Genomic DNA, 8,373 nt, shown 5'->3' with positions numbered 1-8,373 from the left:
TAAGCGCATACATACCCTAAGCTTAGATATCCTGTATTTAGTTTCAAAGTAATTGGGAGGCCTAAGTTAATTTACACATTCTGGATGCAGGAAAACAACAGCAGCATCCAAGTCTCATAATAGAATTCTGAGGCTCTATATTCAACATGAGCTTAGATGACAGTTTACAGCGGTTCTCCAGAACCCAGAAACCCTCAACCAATTTAATTTGCATGTGTCCTAAGGACAGAAAAACCATACACATTCCAGAGGGCTCTCCTAATACTTTAGTGTCACCTAACCCTTACTAGCACTTTGAGTTTGCTGGCTGCTTTTTGTGCTGTCTCAGAGCAACATTTCAAAAACATTCACACATTCCAAAAATACTTAGAAATAGTAAAGATCAATTTAGTTTTACAGGAAGGGAAACCCAGGAAAACATGATGGGATATAGCCAGCAGTGCCAAGAAATGAACAGTCAGGGTAATCTAGATGTGAAATCTCCATAGAGTCACCCAATATGACACACATCTGAGAATTCTGAGATCATGCAGCTTGGTCCAAATGTACGAATACTGAGCTCTTACATCTCACTGTTTGCAGAGCACTGTGACGTGCAGTCTTTACTTCACTGCTTAGAGAGTTCAACAATTAGCACAGGATGCCCACTTTCAGGTGATGGGCACAAGGAATATTAAGTGACCTTCTTATGTCAACAGTACATTGCTATGGATTCTGTGTGTGAGCCTGGGGTTAGGATCATTCCAATTACTGCTCAGTATGGGTTGCTCACTTCCTTCTTCTGATGTGAGCCCTTGAGTACAGTTGATGTAGAACGTTGGAAGGCTGCTTGCATCTCTGTTTTAGAAAGTGACTACTGACTATAATGACTTTTTCAATTAGGGAGCTTAAAAAAATAGACTTTAGCTATATTCCCATTCATAGACTCTGACAGTTAATTTATTATTTTTCCCAAGACACAGCCATTATTCCGTTTATTTTAAGTAATAATGATGGCGATGATATTAAGTCCATTAAGTCAACGGGTTGAAAAAATGCCCACAGAATGGCCAACTCTTCATATTTAGAACTGATTTTATTCTAGAGAGTTTGATAAGCGTCCTTTTATAGGGCTATTCTTGAGAGTTAAGTGGGTATTTTCTGAAAGAGCCATGGAGTGCTGATTCTATTCATCTGAAAAAAAAAGAGAAATGATTTATGCACAACTGCATATAAATGATATGTGCACTATATTCCCATGTGTCCCAGCAGCTCTACTGCTTTTTAATATTGCTTAATGAAATTGAAGATAAAGGTTTTTTTTTATTATTATTAAAAGGTCTGACTTCACTTTACAAAATAAATAATAGTTCCAGGTAGTTTTTGTTCTGCTATATGCTTCATTATAACTTTGGGAAATTTTGTGGAATCCTGTTGCCGCCTACACTTTTACGTGAGATATGGAGTAACAGATTGCATTTTCTCATAATCTTTTCCCCACGGAAATTTTCCAGTGAGGAAAGTAATCACAGGCACGGGACGTGTCACTGTGCCTTGGCCATTACTAGAAAGGGAGTGTCGCTTGAAAATGTTGACTAATGATTTTTTTCCCAGTGAATTATGAGGCCTATAATCAAACCGTATCATTCGGCTGCTCTATCAGATCTAGTTAACTAACAATTTTCACCACTATTAATCCCGGGCTGAGGTTCAGTGCTTTAGATTGAAGCTCTGACCCATGTAGAAGAAATAAAATACTGAACATTAGTCCATTCTGAGGAAGATTCTGCCTAAGGTATCGACAAGGCTGGGCCTTCATAGGCCAACAATTCAGAGAGATGTGTAGGCTCTGAATTAATTTACAGTGACCTGTGCGCTTTGAAGGCTCAACTATCCAAGACTTGTTAGAAGAAGTATTTAGGTTACATTACACTGCCTAAGTGAGTGGATAAAGCTGGAAAGCTGATCCTAAACCATAACCTCCCTGTTCCTCTCCTGCTGGGAGGGAGGGTACTGATGGTGCATATCAGGAAGATGGCAAATCACATTACCGAGGCAACAGCTTTATCTTGCAAAAGGACAGGCAATACTTCTGCCTCGGTGATGTGACTTACAGCCAGGGTCAGCTATGGATTTCTAACCTGTATCTCAAGTCTTCATTTAAATGTATCATTCCATACACTCTGTTTCCTTGATTGTAATTTCCTCATATTTTACATTTCTCTGCTACTATTTACCATGGTGACATTTTATTGCTATTTTAGCATTAAATTTTTCTATTTTCTTTTTGACTCTCTCTCTCTCTCTCTGTGTGTGTGTGTGTGTGTGTGTGTGTGTGTGTGTGTGTGTGCAGGTAACATTTGCATGTGTATGTGGAGTCCAGAAGAAACCAACCTAGAATGTTGTTCCTAAAAATGGCATTCACTTTGTTTGAGTCAAAGTCTTTACTGGGCTATATCTGATAACTACACTGGGTGAGCAATCCAGCTAGACGTAGCTATCTTCCCATCACTTCCCCTACAGCACTGGGATTGAACAGACCCCCCTGAGGGACTAGAGATGATTCTCAGGTCCCTATGCTTGCCCTGCAAGCATTTTATCAGTTAAACTATCTCACAGGCCAAGTGTTTTCTTCTTACTTTTAGATTTAAAGGTAGATCTAATAATGTTTTTTTCTGGAACATTAAAACTTAAATTACTCTTTATATAGCGCATATCCTAAATATATACTGTTTTAAAAAGTCAGTGGGTTTCCATGATAAATGATATAATTAACTTTCCTTCAAAACACATAGATTTAATATGAAATGATAATATTAAAAATGCTGATATATCAAACTAGATAGATTATATACTTATGATTTACCCTTTGTTATAACTACATATTTGTGAAATTCAACAGGTATTAATGACAAATTTATCCTAAATATTCTCAGCTTGAAACTGAATCTGAATTCTCATAGAGGAAATTTTTCCCCAAATTAAAATTTATCAATTTCTATTGTATTGTATATTATCTCTTTTTAATGTCCTGTTTTGGTATATTTTTTAACCATGATATCACTATTGTTTTATAAAAAAATACACAGAAGTATTTTATTTTTTAGAAATAAATTTCCAATGAAATAACAAAGTTAAAATTTAAAACTGTATTAATGACTACATTAATACAAAGACATCTGATCCCAAAAGGGGAAATCTCAGTTTATCTGAGAAACTAGAGGTAAAATTTTACTGTTTCCATTGTGTAATTTTCTATGGTTATAACTTAGATTTATACTCTGTATAAATGTGTCAGGTTCTACTACTATTACAGGTTCTGTAAATTATTCCATGTCAGCATCTTATTGTTCAGTTTTCTTCCTGATCTGTCCAAATATCTGAATACAACAACTTAAGAAAGGGTTAATTTTGGCTTAGAGTTCAAGGGGACATTTCAGTATGGCAGAACATCTTATAAAGTGGATGGTCAACCAATGGAGACACCCATAACTCCAGCTGCATATGTAGCAGAGGATGGCTTTATCTGGCATCAATGGGAGGAGAGGACCTTGGTCTTCTGAAGGCTGGACACCCCAGTGTAGGGGAATGCCAGGGAGGTGAGGTAGGAGTGGGTGGATAAGTGGGAGAGCACCCTCATGGAAGCAGTGGGAAGGGGGATGGGATAGGAGGTTTGAGGAGGGAAAGGGGATTAATATTTGAAATGTAAAAATGGGGCTTGAGAGATGGCTCAGCTGTTAAGAGTACTGTCTGCTCTTCCTGAGGTCCTGAGTTCAATCCACAGCAACCACATGGTGGCTCACAACCATCTGTAATGGGATCCAATGCCCTCTTCTGGTGTGTCTAAAGACAGCTACAGTATATACATTAAAAAAAAAGACTATTTATGTAAATAAATAAAATGTCCAATAAAATTTGGATGATAATTGTAAAAAAAAAAAAAAGTGGGTGGTCACATTGCAAATAGCTAGGAAGCAGAGAGAGATTCATGCCTTTGCATTAATCAGCCCAGAACCCCAGCACCATGGAATGGTTCCACCTACTGTGACTGAGAGGGCTGTTTGGCTGTTCTCACCTCTGTTAACCTAATCTAGATGATCCCTCAGGAATTGCAGTAATTTATGCAAATGACACATGTCTATGATAGGTCCACTATGTCTGCGAACCATATCTTTCTCACTGGAGGTCTCAGCTGACTTAATATCCCCAATCTCACCATATTCTGACTTTACCAATCAAAAGACAAGATCATTATTTATTATGTGGAACATAAGGTTTATGATGCTACTCTTATTAAAGAGAGAAAAAGCTTTGTGGATCAGGTACACTCTTTAAGCAAGGAAAAATTTGGTCTGTTTTAGGGCTGTTAGGAAGAGTGCAGTCGTGGGATTTATGGGTTGCTAAGACAGGGTTATGTTGACACCAGCTACTGAGGGTGGTTGCTAGGGGAATACCATCATTGAGAACTTGATATTCAGAACATGTTTCTTGCAAAAGTCCATTCTCTGGTGGGTGATGTTGAGAAGCGAGAGCTGTTACTGATTGGCTGATATTCTTGAGCAGTTCCAGTGATTATTATTGCCATGGCTACAGAACTGTCACTGTCAGATCAAATACATTGAAAAAGTTCTGCTTAGTTGTTACTGTGGATTCTGAACAATCATTTGCTAAGAGTTTAAATTTTTGTCATGTTATTCTCCCATGTCAATAAGAAAAGGAAAGATGGTAGGACCATATGGAGGATTGTATAGCTTGGGAGTGGCTGGTGCCATTTCATACACATTTATTGTTCGGAGAAAATAATAGGGATGGGCTAACAGCAATGGAAAAGGAAGGAACAGTCAACACATATCAATGGGCATCAATATTTTCAGCAATCATAGGTCCTTCTACCCTGGTAGATGTTATGGTAGACGAGAAGTACCATGCACTTATCTGAAAAGGAAGGGTATAATGTCTGTTTAAAAATACAGTCAATACTATTATTACTTGAAAAATTCCCTTTCTTCCTACCATCTTGCGAGTGCATTCATTTGTGGAACTGAAAGACTGATCAATACTGAGGAAATCAAGTTCCTAAATGTCATACTTTTTTTTGTAATGTGTATTTTCTATAAGAAATTACAAGGGACAAAAACATAGTATATAGATCTTTAGTTTGCTGCTTTATGTGAATTATAAAGTGAGGGACATGACCCAAGAAATATAAGACAGACTTATGTGACTGATGCATTAAAACACCACAATAATTAAACCTAGAATGGAATCCTCATCATCTTTAGACTGGAATTTCTGCTTTCATTTATTCTATCCTCATGTCAGACCTATAATGAGTGTAGTAATAAGTTATATTGTTGTTTTCTAGTTTTTAAAAATCCCAAAGACTTCTTTTTTTAAAAGTTACTCATCAAATAGTATAAAGTCCTTTGCTTTATTGTTGAAATGAGAGGCAACCAATACAACACAAATACTCAGAGAAGTGAAAAATACTCATTGGACACCAGAGAATGGAAATTGAGATTTGTTTTAGGTCTATAGTATTTTGCTCTACAATCTGTTGAGCCACACAAATTGACCTGCTTTTAGCTTCCCTCATCTCTTCTGCTTTAGTTTGCTGTTAGTCCTATTATTCCCACTTTTATTGTGTGACTCAAATGACCCTCACATGGGCAGAGGAGACAATGCTGTTCTCTCTCAGCTGCTTAGCTGACAGGATTTCTCAGTATGGAACAGCAGCATCTATTAGTGAACTAATCATTTCTTTAAGATTAGAATTGGAGAAATTTCCCTGAGTTTCATCTCACAATATTTTAAAATTAAAAATAAATATGATCTTCTTAAATTTTAAGCTTTTGTTAGGGTTATAAAACTCTCATTTGAAGAGGCTTATAGTTCCAAGTGTGTACCCAAATGGACATGCATGTACCTGTGTGAAATAGTGTTGGTGGAATCTGATATGGATTTTCCTGATTTTCTTCCTTGAACTGTATTTTGCCTGCATCATCCTTTTCAATGCTTGTCACAACAGTGTAGATTAGATAAAAGGTATATAATTGCTATGTGACAGGTACAGTTTGAACACCAGTAAACAATAAACTGGGTATCAGATACTTAAGCTCCAGAACTATTTCTTTTAACCACATCACTCTGTCATTCACAGCAGTAAATATGTCCTTGAGTGTGATATGGTGGTGGTGGTGGTAGTGGTGGTGGTATGTGTGTGTGTGTGTGTGTGTGTGTGTGTGTGTGTGTGTGTGTGTGTGTGTGATTGGATCAATATTTCCATGGCATTGTCCACAACTCTGACATACAAACCAACATTTAACAACTGGGTAGCAGGATTCTTTAGCTTTATCTGATTTCAATCACTATTACCTTAATGTCAGTTGTATTCATCTGACATAAAGCAACTTCATTCCTCCTGCACATGTCTGTCTCCTGAATTATTTTGGACCGCTTCTCTCTGGTACACAAATTGCTGAATAATCTCCTTCTTGCATGGCGTGCTACTAATATACTCTAGACACCACTATATAAGGTTAAATTATCCAGTGCCAATAAGATACTCACTTTTCATGTCAAACAATGTGTGGAAGAAGCATGCTTCACTTCTGCTCATTGGCATACATGATGTATTGACTCTGTAAACATAGTATTCTGCACACACACAAAAAACATACTTTTCAGGTAAACAGACTATTTTATTATTTTCATTTTTCTTCCCTGCATATTTTTTTTCTGAAAAACATATGAAATAAGTTTTGTTATTGCCTCAGTTGGCCCTTTAAGGTTGGCTTCCTTTAGGATGAACAGCTTTTCGATTCTCCAGCTGACCAATGAAAGGAACAGCGTCAAACTTGCCTTCTGAAACAGCTTAAGTAGATGGGACAAAGTCAGTTGCCCAGTAGAGGTGGTCTTTAGCTAAAGGTCAAATGAAATTGTACTGGAAGCTGTGAGATTACCTTCAAGTGGGTATTTTAGGTGGTGGTAGTAATGGGTAAACTTTGTGGGAACTGACGAGAAAACTGTAACATTCTAAAGCCAGTCATCTTTATCCCTCTCATTTTCTCTTCTTTATTCTAAAGAAATAAGACATGCTGGCTTGTACTTGATTTATTTTTTCTCCTTTGTTAGACTAGGCAAAAGGTTGGAGTAGCTTATTTACAGTTAGAAAGTTTGTACGTGTGAAAAAATATACCTTGTGAAATTCACTACATTGGTATAAGGTCTATTTTTTGAGCTATAGCTACTTCCAAAACAGCAGAGGCCAAAATGCCACCCAAATCTCCCCTGTTCTTTCTAAAACAGGAGATTGAAAGGCCATGTGAACAATGCCCTTCCAGTACTAGGAGAAAAATGAGTTGTTCATCAAGGAGTCAATGCCTAGAAAATTCTGCACAAACAAGTATTATTTAAATAATTCTTATCTCCCTCTACCTCACCCATCCCCCCACATCATATAGTTGTTTTCCCATAGTTACCTATCTTTGCTCGACGTCATATCAAACCCTGGGGCTTTGTTACCCTATTTCTTCAGGAGAGGTCTGATGCTGTGTTAAATTCTCCTGTTCATATTTCTTATGTCAGTTCATGCTTTCCTCTTGTCAGTTTAATTTCAGAAAGGCCCATACGAACTATAAAATTGTTCCGTACTCTAAAATTATTTGGGGGGCATAAGAGGTACATACGAAGTTTCTTTAGTGATTCATCACAACATGGTTGCTAAGGACAACAGAAAAGCATTGTCTGATAGTTCTGGAGGACAGATGTTCAAACTGTGTCTCTATCTGAAAGCTCTAGAAAAGGAGCCCTCTTGATTCTTCTAATGGTTGGTGGGAATACTTGATGTATTGAGGCATATAGACATATTACTCTGACCTCTGCCTCTATCACCACAGAATTCTTTCCTGTGTGTCTGAGTCCCAGTTCGTTTCCTTTTTGGACATAGGTACTCATATCAGTGCAGATATGCCCAATATGATTTTTTTCTTAACTTGCAATGATACCTGCAATGATATAATGTCCAAACATTGTCACATTCTCAGGTGCCAGGGAATAGGAATTGTGAGGAATGTCACACTCCTTACATCATGAGGCAAGACTACATTGTGGTGAAAGCCCAGGGCTTGTAGCAAAGGAATTACCAGAAACAGAGATCATGGACGTCCTCTTGGTTTCCAGCAGCAGCAAGAGTCCCCATTTGTCCACAATTAGGGCTGTGTTTTCAGCAGGGTGTGTTGTCACTGTTCTTTCTATCTTGATGTGCTCCACAACCAACAAGGAGACTATAGAATAACCAGAATCTTTATCTTACCTTTCTCTATCCATGTCCTTAGCAACATGGCTCTCTAGTCTTAACAGATGTACCTTTCCCACATTTTCTGTATGGATTAG

The 8,373-nt window shown here is 37.5% G+C and overlaps 1 long non-coding RNA gene across 2 annotated transcripts; it reads right to left on the bottom strand.

Moving 5' to 3' along the window:
* Positions 1–1,056: 1,056 nt before the first annotated feature.
* On the bottom strand, positions 1,057–7,699 carry Gm32729. 2 transcript variants are annotated; one of them, XR_383671.3, is made up of 3 exons: positions 7,668–7,699; positions 6,550–6,636; positions 1,057–1,173 (listed from the first exon to the last, which is right to left on the bottom strand). It is a non-coding gene; the product is annotated as a predicted gene, 32729 (long non-coding RNA). The 2 variants fall into 2 exon arrangements; XR_383670.3 differs by having other exon boundaries at positions 7,461–7,681.
* Between the last annotated feature and the right edge of the window lie 674 nt (positions 7,700–8,373).

The sequence above is a fragment of the Mus musculus genome, chromosome 14 (genome assembly GCF_000001635.26).
Source record: "Mus musculus strain C57BL/6J chromosome 14, GRCm38.p6 C57BL/6J".
Lineage (NCBI taxonomy): Eukaryota > Metazoa > Chordata > Mammalia > Rodentia > Muridae > Mus > Mus musculus.
This window is presented reverse-complemented; position numbering and strand designations above follow the sequence as displayed.